This window comes from Cryptomeria japonica, chromosome 1 (assembly GCF_030272615.1).
Source record: "Cryptomeria japonica chromosome 1, Sugi_1.0, whole genome shotgun sequence".
Lineage (NCBI taxonomy): Eukaryota > Viridiplantae > Streptophyta > Pinopsida > Cupressales > Cupressaceae > Cryptomeria > Cryptomeria japonica.
The window spans coordinates 359945030-359959403 of record NC_081405.1 but is presented as its reverse complement, the minus strand read 5'-3'; positions in this window follow the sequence as shown (position 1 = coordinate 359959403).

Below are 14374 nucleotides of genomic sequence, written 5' to 3'. Positions count from 1 at the left end.
CAAGTTCATGTACCTTTCCCTAAGGTAGTGTGCCTTAACCTACAAGTCCTTCAGGTGTTGTTGCTACTTGGTAGTGAGTCTAAAATATTGTAATATTTCATATTTATATTGTGAGTTAGATTCTCACTTTGGTTTTATCTTGTTTGGGGTTTTCACATAAATCTGGTGTTCTTGTTTTGATTGTTGATGTGTTTTTAGTATTATTGTTTTTTTATTAGTAAAGCAACGTTAACCATGGCACCGACCCTTAACAAAGTCATTGTAGACACTGGAAATTGTCCTAAGTCTTTGACGACACTTTTTCACTAACCTTTTTCATCTAAACTGATTAAATAATTTTAATTATTTAATTAGTACTAATATTCTTCTTCTAATTTCCTATAATTGAATAATTCTTAATTATTTAATTATTGTTCTTCTAGACCATTAATTAAATAATATTTATTATTTAATTAATATTCATCATTATCTCTTTCTAATCAATTAATCTTGATCTTAATCGACTAATCCTAACTATTCCTCTTCGATTGAATAATTCGCTTAATTATTTAATCCCTTTATTCTAAGCTAATTATTCTTCTATGATTAAATAATTATCCCCTTTCTCCATTTATTCTAATTAAATAAATTTAAAATTTATTTAATTACCATGTGTGGGTGAAATAAATAAATTTGATTTATTTACTTATGATCCCACTTAGTTCTTTCCCTTTCTAATTTTTTTATTTCCAATTATCTCTTCCACTTTCTATTTTCTATCTCCCTTATCTCTTCAACTTGCTAATTCTCCACTAGTCTTTTCCTCTATTTCATTTTGGCATATTTTAGTGAAAATAGATATTTCCAATAATTATTTTCACTTATCTCTTTGCATTTCTATTTCTTCCTCAACATGGAAAATGAAAATTTCTTTTTATTCTCACTTAACAAGTCATCTAATTTAATCTCATCCATTGATTACTTTCAATCTCAAATCAATCTTAGTCATCCAATCAATCCTTAATTTTCCTATAAATTGGACTCTTTTCTCATTCAATTTTAACCACATTTTGAGTATCCTTACACTGTCACTTTCGAATACATCTTCTTGCAATCCAACTTGCTTTTATTCACTTGCATTTGTAGGTGGCATCCACAAATTTGAAGGAGAAAGAAAAAAAATGGAGGCCAATTGAAGGAGATGCTTTTGTTGGTTTGCATTTTTAATTTACATCATCTTCAATTATTCTATTGAGTGTGATAGGACTTTATTTTCATTTCAATGTTAGGTTTGTGGTTCCCTAACTATTGTGCTTTTATGCCTATGACGATTTCCTACCTCATAGTCATAGACTATCAACAACACATAAACAACATTAAAACATCACAAAAATGAATTTTGCAATAAGAGTTTAACAAAAATAAAAAGCATCAGGGGCATACCCTGTGAGTTAGAAAAAAAAACTCAGGAATGAAAAACAAACTAAGACATAAGGGGCCAATTTACAGACCCCATTCATATCCATGACTTTACCCCAATCCTCAAAGAGGAACCTGTAGAGTTCCTAGTTAGCCTGTTTGTTAGCTTCATCTTCAAGATTCCTGTCATGGAGGAGGTAAAGAGTCAGCACAAAGTTGTGCATTACATGAATGAAAAAATTGTTGATATTGATGAGAAGCTTGTCCCTAACATCCAATCTGCTACTAATCTCTCTGATTTCCTGTTTCAACTTCTGAATTTCCTCATTTTCCCCCAAACTATTGAGGTGGTTCCTCAACTCATGAACATCACAATTGAGGGCTTTCATCTCATCCTCCCTAAGGTGATTCTTGGGATTTGCATCCTCATCCATATGTATTTCCTGATGTTCCTTCTCCTTGGGAGACAGACCCTTGTCTTTTTTCTTCTTCTTATTCTTGTCACTTTTCTAGTCCTTATCTCCACCTTTCACAACAACCTCTTCATCATTTTGGAACCCCACAACCAACTCAAAAGTCATCCTAATAATAGGGTCCACCTTTTGCATAAGGCTCTCTGGGGCCCCATCATCATAGAAATCAACAACTTTCTCATTGGTTATGTTCAAATCATCAGGTCGTAGATGGAGACCAGGGTCCTCCATGTTGGAAATGTCCAAATTTTGAGTGCCAACCTTATCTTCCATAGGTGCATTTGTGATATCACCACCCTCATCCTCCTCAAGGTCCTTCTTAGTTTCAACTGCTTTCTAAGTCTCTTCCTTCTTCTCACTTGTACCCTTGGAGGCAAGCCTACAAGACCTTCTTCTACCCTCAATTTCCACCACCTGGTCTTCATCATCTAATTCCTCAGAGCTATAATATCAATGATAATTCATTTACATTTTTCAGTAGATTTACCCTTACCCTTACAGTAAAAGGGTTCCTATCCTTCATAGTAGAGGGGAAAGGGAAGGTAGGAGGGATCAACTTAGTAATAGTTACAAAGGAAGAGGGAATCAATGAGGAAGAAAACACTTCATTGTAGAGATAGAAAAGTATGGAAGGGGACAATCCACTCACAAAAGTTGCCAAAGGATAAGAGGCATGCAGAGGGGGTTGAATTATCATGATATTTATGGGAGGGTATAAAGCCAAATGGTAGCAATAGATCCTGTAAATCAAACCCTGGAGGAGGGGGATAGATGGTTTGTCATCATTTTTTGGGTCAAGGGCCTCTTTGATTGAATTCTCCATAGAATGTAACAAATAGAAAGGCAAACATAATAGATAATTATTTCTAAAATGATTTAACAAGGGAAAATTGTAGTAATTGAAAAATTTATGGCAGCCCTCAAAAAGTAAAATACTTCATGACCATTAAACATACCATATCCCATGGGTATTTGAGCTCTTCTCTAGCAAAACAGCCTTGAAGTTTTACTAGATCCTCCTTCCCCTTGAAGAATCTATTGAGGCCTTCGCTATTAGCCATATGACTTTCCCACTTCCATCTTCTTCCCTCTAGAGATAGGCCAGTCACCTGGGCAATAGTTTCCTCAATGACTTCAAAGGAAATTCCCCCAACGACCACTCTATGATTGTTCCAAGAGACTACAAATTGGATGGCGATTTGCTCATCATGCCCTCACAGGTTTTCCATGAACTCCGCCACCCCACCTTCAACACAATAGTTCCAAACCACTACATCCTTATTGAAGTCGTCAGGTTTATCCAGCTCAAAATGAACCCTATCACCTCCCATAGAAGGATCATTGGTATTGATGGATAAAGATTTTTCTTGCACCCTAGACATAAACTCAGTAGCAAAGAAGATAGGTAAAAAAAAATGCTTTGTTAAAATTAGCTTATTTTTAACATAAATGTTAAAATTTTGGAGATCATGCAAGCCATCGATAGAATAATTGTTGTAATTATCCTCCATACAAGGAGAAGAATGCAAAAGGTAACTCTAGCCTCTCAAAGTGACATTGGAAATTAAATACACCACCTTATTATTGGGGCTTAAGGAGTAATCATTAATAGGACACCCACATGTTCCACCAAGCCCAATTCTTTTCATTGAGTGCACATTTCTCCATTGGTTTCACATGGGTTGTGGCTCAAGTGAACTTTATCATTAAAAGATACAAATAGAAGAAATGCCAACAAAGGATGGTGAGGTGGACATCGCAATTCATGGCATTGTTGGTAGTCAACATAATATGACCATTAATGCAAGTCAGCATAAGGCTAAGATTTTTTCAAATTTGAAAGTTCCCTCTTCCAGCAATACTTGTGAGCCTAATGGAAAGGGTGGGTAAAATCAGGGAGAACCCATGGGAGATTGGATTTCTATACTCTCCTTGAAGGAATAGAATGACATTGAGAGGTGAGGAATTCAAAAAACCCTATTACCTTCCCTATAGACATCAACAACCCTATGACCTTCCCTGTAGACATGGCCCAATAAAAATGAATCAAAACCTGAGATGAGTTTAAGAATATCTCTGATGATACCATCAATTATCCAGTTTATTTTGTTCAGTCCCTTAACAACATCAATGATGAGTTTAGAGTCCCCTCCTATTAAAATGACTAATATGCCAATAAAGAGGGCAATACGAAGGCCCCAAGCTAGAGCCATTATTTTACGCTTGTCAGTTTATTGTTGAATGGTTTAATGTGTTTATAATTTATCTATTTTGAAGTTTTAGACTGATTCATCACCTCCCCCTTCCTCTCAGTCCTGTCATGGGTTCAACATATTTGTCTTAGCTTAATGGGGAAAGTAGAGAAGAGGAGGAACCATGGTATTTCTTGACATGAGAATATTGAATTTGTTAGCGGTAACCAAAAAGGAAAACTAAGAGGGGGGGGGGGGTGAATCAATTTTCAACATATTATACAAATTAAGCACAATCTCAGATATAAACAACTGCAGCAAGAATAAAGATAAACACAATAGTACTAACACATAACACCAATATTTTGACATGGAAAACCCAGTTAAGGGAAAAACCAAAGTGGGAACCTACCCAAAATAAGATGATACTCTGCACTAGTATGTGCAAATATTACAATAGGGAATGCACATGCATTCAAGCACACTGCCTAGATCTCATTGCTTAAAATAGATGAACCAGAAGGCTCCAACCCTTAGGGAAGGTTCACTACCTTACAATAAGATTCGGACTACAATCCGGATTACATGAACTACAAATATAGCATCTGCCAATGCCTGGTGACAGTTCCGATTAAGTACATTTGTCTACCCTGAAACAATCTCTGCTCAATTCACCACACTGAAGGATAAATTTTCTTATGCAAACATACACCACTATTTGATAATGCAAACATACCATCAACACCAAAATTACATGGTCCTATACCACTTATTTATATAATTCATCAACCTTGATTACAAGGTCAGCTAAACCCTCAAACCTTAATTACAAAATTACATCTCATGATACATATATGAACCACCAGACCAATATAATGATATACATGACATAGAATGGACCTAAATGAAATCTCCAAACATGCATCATCACCAGAAATAGTACCAAGATCAACCGCAACACGCTACACCACCAAGAATGCCGCATAACACAAAGAATATCGCTGGATCAAAACAATCACCAAGAACGCACACAAGAATCAATGCAGACCACCAAAAAAAATAGGACATGATTAGGAAACACCAACAAGCACATTATAACCATCCACAATAGTTGCACCAACACCACTTGTTCAAATCTTCATTGATGAACACGCTAACTCACAGGAACACTCAACATCAACAATTCAGACTAGAAGGATAACTTGTGGAGCATGAAATCATGAACCATCTGAATTGAAGATGCACATGAACATCTAAAACATTCTCCCAAATTTGCAACCAAAGATATGATCATACCAGAGCTCACTGGATCAAACACCAAACTCTGCCAACCTTAGTGTTAGGTCCCAGAGACAACTGAGAGGGGGGGGGTGAATCAGTTGTCAAATTAATTCAAACCAAAAACAACTTAACCAACTTAATTCTTAATGTCGGTAAACTAGTTCAATATGCCAGTAGACACTTTTAACAGTTAATTGCTATACTGGTAAGGATTAGTCCATGAAACATAAAGACAAAGTCATCCACAACACATAACACCAATATTTGTACGTGGAAACCCTGTAAGGGGAAAAACCATGGTGGGAAACCTTACCCACAATCAAATGATACTACTATAGATAGTAAGTGTACATAAATGGGGTCTACACATGCAGAAAGGCCAAGTGCCTAGAGCTCATTGCTCAATCACAAAATGGGAGTCACACTGACTACAATTGGATGGTTAAATCCAATAAGAATGTATTGCTAAAATTTGCATCTTCATATGCTGGATTCAGTACCGGTGTAGTTCTGATTGTCTTTAAAAAACCTTCCTTCAGTCTTCAAATGATGTCTGCATGTATAGCTCTGCTTATTTTCACATATACCTTCACACAATTCTTTTTTGCATTCCACTATTGATCTTACAAATAAGATCTTACATTTATACCATAACCTAAGACCAATTTTAGTAGGTCGGCTCTACAAGATATTACAATAAAATTAATTTATATATCAATTAATACAAAAGAATTGTGTGAAGGTATATGTGAGAATAAGAAGAGCTATACATGCAGACATCATTTGAAGATTGAAGGAAGGTTTTTTGAAGACAATCAGAACTACACTGGTACTAAATCCAGCATATGAAGATGCAAATTTTAGTAGTACATTCTTATTGGATTTAACCATCCAATTGTAGTCAGTGTGACTCCCATTTTGTGATTTAGTAGTGAGCTCTAGGTGCTTGGCCTTTCTACATGTGTAGACCCCATTTATGTACACTTACTATATGGAGTAGTATCATCTGATTGTGGGTAAGGTTTCCCACCGTGGTTTTTCCCCTTACAGGGTTTCCATGTACAAATATTGGTGTTATGTGTTGTGGATGACTTTGTCTTTATGTTTCATGCACTAATCCTTACCGGTATAGCAATTAATTGTTAAAACTGTCTATCAGCATATTGAACTGGTTTACCAGTATTAAGCATTAAGCTAGTTAAGTTGTTTTTGATTTGAATTTATTTGACAACTGATTCACCCCCTGCCGGTAACAACAAATATGCAAATTCTAATGTACCAATAAACAAAACTCCAAGACACAGTCTCCACACAATATCTTCAACATAACCAAGTGTTTTCCATATCATTTGAAGTGCCGGTGATCATTATATCTTACCAGTGTACCAGATCAACAAATATGTATTGCTAAACTTTGAGCACATTATGTGATCAACAAATCATGGGACTATCAGATAGGTCTACTGCTAAAGCTATTTGGGATCATTTGGAAACACTAAATGAAGGAGATTCCACAATCAAAATTGCAAAACTTGAAAGCTTCCGAGTCAGGTATGAACATCTGAAAATGGAAGAAGATGAAAGAATTTATGCTTTTATTGAAAGAGTAAATGAGATTGTTTTGGGTATTAAATGTTGTGGAGGAACCTTAAGTGAGGATGAAATTATTTCAAAAGTTTTAAGAGGATTGCCACCGGCATATAAAATGAAAGTCACTGCTATAAATGAGTTAAGAACAATTCCTAATACACTAGTAACTAGGGATACATTGATTGGGAAACTTTCAGCTTTTGAAATTGAAGAATTTGATCCTAGAAGTGATGAAGGAATATTTCTTGGTTATTCATCTAAAAGCAAGGCATATAGATGTTTTAACAAAAGATTGCAGAAAATTGTTGAAAGTACAAATGTAAAGATTGATGAACAATTCTAAGGAACTTCAAGGTATATAGACTTTGAACTGGGAACAATTTTTTTGACAAATGAACCTACTCTGAATCCACTGGTACAAAATGAAGATCTAGTACCATGGTATCATCTGAGAATTCTACAGTAATTGAGGAACAACAGCAAACAAAGACACCCTGGTATGTAAGACTGAATCACTCTTAAAATCAGATAATTGGAAACAAGTTTAAATGAGTTATGACAAGAGGAAGATTGGAAAGTGAAGAGGTATGTCTTATTTCTCAAATTGAACCATCATCAATTAATGAGGCATGTGAAGATAAATTTTGGATAAAAGCTATGGAAGAAGAATTAGAACAAATTGAGAAAAATAGCACTTGGACATTAGTTCCCCCGCCTAAAGATAAAAATGTAATTGGAACCAAATGGGTATTTAGAAACAAACTTAATGAAGATGGTAAGGTTATCAATATGTCAACTTAATGAATTTATAACAATAATAAGTCATCTCCATAGCGTGCCATGCTGATCTGGAAAAGATAAACCTGTCAGTGTAACCCTGGACCTATTTGCCAGTAACAACAAATATGCAAATGCTAATGTACCAATAAACAAAACTCCAAGACACAATGTCCACACAATATCTTCGACATAACCAAGTGTTTTCCATATCATTAGAGGGGTGGTGATCATTATATCTTGCCAGTGTACCAGATACCAGTGACTGTGCATGAGTCACTTGTTTTCCGATGAATGTTGCTGATTCTCCAAAGTGCTAGAGTTGATAAGTGTTTAGTAGGTGTTGACATCAATGACAAAACCATACCAAAATACCAACACTTAGAATAGAAAGACTGAACTACAAACTAAATCAAATAATATGATCAAATAAACTATCGGATCACTGAAACCAATAAGGAATGAAGTAGAGATACTAGAGATACTTCATTACTAAACCACAAATCCTCAAGACAACCAAATCAATGCAATGCAATCACTGGAACACCAAACAACTTTCTGCAATACCAAAGCACAGGAATATGTTGACATCAATGACAATAACATATCCTAGCAGCAACAATATCCAACAATCTCCCCCTTTGGCATTGATGGAAACATATAAATGGGAAAAAAATCAATGCAAAGGAAACAACAAACTCCCCCTAAGATCATGCACGCAAAGCTCCAAAGATAAAGTAGTTTTTCATATGACTCTCTCCCCCTTTGACAACAATGTCAAAGATAAAATACAAGATATGCTCTCTCCCCCAAAACTCATCCTCTAAGAAGGACAATCTTCCCCTTAGTATAAACTCTGAACCACTGACTACTCAACTGAGTAGAAACACCAACTCATCAACCTAGACAAAGAGAATAAGGCTCTAAAATCCACCAGATTGATGCAACTCCATGTATCTATTTCTCAACAGGAGGGGAAAGACCCCTAACTTGTCTCTCAAATAGATAAATATATCTGAAGGAAAAGGTTTAGTGAAATTTAATGCAATTTGATCCTTTGTAGATACATATTCCAATATGACTTCCTCGTCACTGACTTTCTCCCTCAAGAAATGATACTTTATAGACACATGCTTTATTTTAGAATGCAACATCAGATTATTTGAAATATTGATAGCATTTGAATTATCACAATATATAACAGTAGGTTAATCATATACAACTTTAATATCCTTCAACATATGCTTCATCCAAACTACCTAGGTACAATTACTAGCAACAACAATATATTCAGCTTCAATAGTAAATAGAGATACAACATCTTGTTTCTTAATGGAACAAGAAATCAACTTCTTTCCCAAAAAGAATGCTGCATCGGTAGTTCTCTTCTAGTCATCAACATCACCATCCCAATCAACATCAGTGTAGGCACACAATAGGAAATTATCATTTTTTAGATACCATAAACCATAGTCAATAGTCCCCTTCAAGTATCTAAAAAATCCTTTTTATAGTAGTAACATGAGTCTCTTTAGGATCTGATTGAAATCTAGCACAAAGACAAACAACATGCATAATATCCAGTATACTCTGAGTTAAGTACAACAATCCACCAACTATAGATCTATATAAGGTCTGATTAACTTTTTGAGATTCGTCATTCTTAGACAATTTGCATCCAGTCACCATAGGAGTTCCAACAGGGTTAGAATTAGCTAGTCCAAAATTTTTCAATAATTCTTTCACATACTTAGATTGAGAAATGAAAATACATTTACCAGTTTCAGTAATTTGCAATCCTAAGAAGAATTTCATCTCACCTATCATAGACATCTAAAATTCCTTTTGCATATCACCAGAAAACTTCATACTCAAATCATCATCTCTACCAAAAATAACATCATCAGAAAAGACTTCAACAATCAAAATGTTATCATTCTCAACTTTGAAATATAAATTACTATCAACAATACCTTTACAGAATCCCAACTTCAACAAATACTTACCCAATCTAGCATACCAGGCTCTAGGGGCTTGCTTAAGTCCATACAAAGATTTCTTCAATTTTCATACCATATCTCCTTCATCTGATAAAGAAAATCCACTCGGTTGCTCAATGTAGACTTCCTCCTCAAGATCACCATTTAGAAAGGCTCACTTGACATCCATTCGATACACCTTAAAGTTCTTGTAAGTAGCATATGTAAGCAACAATCTAACAGCTTCAGTTCTAGCTATAGGGGCAAAAGTTTCTTCATAATCAATACCTTCCATCTGAGAACACCCTTTACATAGCAATCTTTCTTTTTTTTAATAGATTCATCGACTTCATTTAGTTTATTTCAGAACACCCATTTAGTACCGATCACATTCTTGTATTTAGGTTTTAGAACAAGCTCCCAAGTGTTATTCTTTTCAATCTGATTCAACACTTTTTCCATTTATTTTATCCAATTTTCATCCTTACATGCTTTTGCTACATCTTTAGGTTCAATATTTGAAATCAACCATATCTCTTTAGCAACAATCATTCTTCTAGTCATCATGCCTTTATTCTTGTCACCAATAATATGATTTTTTGAATGATTGAAATTTACATACCTCAAAGTCTTTTGATTATTCTGATTTTAGGCCCTTGCACTTCTTCACCGACAACAAAAATATCCAGATTAATTGTCTCCACTAGATCATTCTGCTTCAAGATCTCTATCTGGACAGGCTTAGGAATAACATCTTCATCATCAAAATCATAACCATGTGCTCTGATATTGTTTCCAAGATATTCATCTACCTTCACATTTGTACTCTCAACTATCTTCTTCAACCTCTTATTATAGCACTGGTATGCCTTGCTCTTAGTAGAATATCCCAAGAAGATTCCTTCATCACATCTTGCATCAATATTTCCTATATCCTCATCTCTCTTGATATAACATTTACTTCCAAAAACTTTGAAATATCTAAGTGTAGGAACATGACCAAACCATAGCTCATAAGGAGTCTTACCGGAATCACCTTTAACATGCACCTGGTTGAATGTGTAAACAACAGTGCTAACAACTTCTCTACAAAAGGTCTATGCAACACTTCCTTCAATCAACATATTCCTCGCAACATCCAAGATAGGTCTATTTTTCCTTTCAACAACTCTATCCTGTTGAGGGGTTCTTGGAGCAGATAATTGTCTTCTAATTCCATTCCTCTCACAGAATGTATCAAACTCTCCTAAAGTAAATTCTCCTCTGTGAGATCTCAGACACTTCAAAATCAATCTAGTCGCAGTCTCCACTCTAACTTTGAATATCTTGAATTTATCCAATGCTTCTGTTTTTTCTCTTAAGAAGGTAACTCACATTATTCTTGAATAGTCATCAATCAACAACATGAAATATATGTCACCCTGCATGCTTCTCACTCTAGTAGGACCACATAATTCAATATGAACAAGATCTAGCAATCCATTATATGAATACAACTTACTCTTAAATGAAATTCTTGTTTGCTTTCCCATCTGACATTCCTTACATACCAGATTAGGAGGCTTCACAATCTTAGGCAAATCTCTAACAACTTGACTAGAACTTATCGTCACCATGCAGTCAAAATTAACATGACACATTCTTGTATGCCACAACCAACTTTCATCAATCTGAGCAATCAAACAACTTTTCTCACTAGCATTCAAGTGAAAGATATTACCTTTAGTCTTAGTTCTAGATGCAATCTCTATATTGGAATCATTTAGAATCTTTCATTCATCATTATTGAATTGCAAATAATATCCTTTGTCAACCATCTATTCAACACTCAAAATATTATTCTTCAATCCTTCAACATACAAGACACCATAAATATTACGCTTACCATTGAAAGATATAGAACCTCTACCATAGATCACACAAGCTTTGTCATCTCCAAATCTCACTATTCCACCATCATACATTTCCATAATCACAAATTTCCTTTTATCACTCATCATATGATGTTAACAACCGCTTTCAATCACCCATTCATTTTTCTCTTCAACCTTAATAGCTAAAGCTTTCTCCTCAACAATGTAGCTTGTAGGATTCACTAATACCAGATCATCTTCCTTGATAGTAATAAATAAAAATTCATCTTCTAAATTCTCGTTCTCTGATTCCTCATCTGTCACACCTTCATCAACAACCTAATAGCATCTCTTTTGATTTTTGTACTTCTGGTAGGGCTTATAGGGCTTATCATTCTTATCATGCTTCTCATATGTATCATACTTATCAGATCTATCAAGCCTTTCATTATTATCATATCTAGACATTCTCTGAGGGCACCTAGAAGCAAAATGTTCTATCTTATTACAAGAGAAACATTTCAAAGGTAACTTTCCATCATACTTACTAGCTCCTTTAGTAAATCTTTGAGAAATAAGGGCTTCATGCTCATCCAATTCTCTTTCTTGTTCTTCCATCTCTCTCTTCTCTCTTTCAAATCTAGATACCCAACAAGAACTTTCTCCCAGATCATACTTTCACTTCCCAAATACAAAGGCTTTGAATGCACTCTCTGATTTCCCATGTGATTCTCCAAATTCACTTAACTCAAATGCAGTAAGCTTCCCAACCAACATGTCTCTAGTCACAGTAATCACACTCTAGATGACATCAATAGCAACTAATTTATGTTTGTAAGTAGGAGGTAATGATCTCTGCACCTTAGCAAAAACCTCATCTTTTTCAAGGGTTACACCAACACTTTTGATATTCATGACAAGATCATTCACTTTAGCCATAAAGGTTGATATATTTTCATCTTCTCCCATCTTCAATGCTTCATACTTCCCTTTCAAACTCTGCAACTTAGCAACTTAAACTTGCACATCACCTTCATATAAGGTTTCTATCTTGTTCTAGATCTCATGTGCAGTCTACAAACCCATCACATTAGCCATCTCTAAATTGGTCAAGGTAATTAGCAATGCTACCTTAGCTCTCATGTTATGTTCAACATCCTTGATCTCAGTAGCAGAAACTAGTCCATTCTGAGTTACATTGTAGACATTCTTTGTGATGTTCCAATGCTCATCTTGAAGACATTTCAAATGAACTTCCATCTGGTCCTTCCAGACAGTATAATTGCTTATATCAAATCTAGGACTCTCCTTCTTGAACACATAAGTTTCCATCCTAGATCTCCTCAAGTGGTCAAGCTTCTTCCAAAGGATCTAGCTCTGATACCAATTGTTAGCAGCAACTAAGAAAGAAAACTGAGAGGGGGGGTGAATTAGTTTTCACCAGATTATACAAATTAAGAACAATCTTAGATCTAAACAACTGCAACAAGAATAAAAATAAACATAATAGTACCAACACACATAACACTAGGATTCTGACATGGAAAACTCGATTAAGGGAAAAACCACAGTGGGAACCTACCCACAATAAGATGATACTCTACACTAGTATGTGTAAATATTATAATGGGGAATGCACATGCATTAAGGTACACTTCCTAGAGTTCACTGCTCAAAATAGATGACCCAGAAGGCTCCAACCCTCAAGGAAGGCTCACTAGCTTACAAGAAGATTCATATTACTTTATGGATTACATGAACTGCAAATATAGCATCTACCAATGCCTGATGATCATTCCAGTTAAACACATTTGTCTTCCCTACAACAATCTCTACTAAATTCACCACACTGAAGGATAAATTTTCTTATGCACACATACACCACTCTCTAAAAATGCAGACACACCATCGACACTAAAATTACATGACTATACCACCTATTTATACAATTCATTAACCTTGACTATAAGGTCGGCCAAACCCTCAAACCTTAATTACAAAATTACATATCATGATACCTATATGAACCACCAGACCAATATAATGATATACATGACATAGAATGGACCTAAATCAAATCTCCAAACAAGAATCATCACCAAAAATCGTACCAAGGTCAACCACAACATGTTGCACCACTAAGAATACCGCATAACATGAAGAATATCACCAACAAAATCACCAAGAACACACACAAGGATCAATGCGGACCACCAAAACAAATAAGACATGATCAGGAAAAACCAACAAGCACATTAGAACCATCCACAATAGCTGCACCAACACCACTTGTTCAAATCTTCATCGATCAACATGCTAACTCATAGAAACACTCCAACAATATCCTCTCATGAATGGCAGAAGCGGGAGTGGGAGCTCAAAATTCAAAATCACAGCAAGGTGAGAACATTGGTTCCAATGGTGGGATCGACCAGATCAATGGCGCTGGTCCTATTGGTGATAAGGACAAGCCCCCAGACTTCCTAGGTGCTGTTGCTGACTCACAGTCTGATGGTACTCTACTTGAGGAGATAGCGGGTTCATCTGGGCATCTGGGGGAAGGGTCCAATGGGGGGCCCATCCCATGAGATGACTCTGTGGATAGCGGGAGGGAAAAAAAGAAATGGTCTTCCCTTTTTGGAACTAGACCAACTGGTAAATCCTCCCTTCCTCCTGTTAAGAATATTTCTAACCCTTCTGGTGGTAAGTTTGCTATCTCTATCCCTGACTAGGTTCTGGACCATAATATCAATAGTATGTCTAACTCCTTGGTAAGGAAATTCATGGGTTCATGCCCTAACATTGAAGTTGTCAGGGCCTTTGTCAAACGA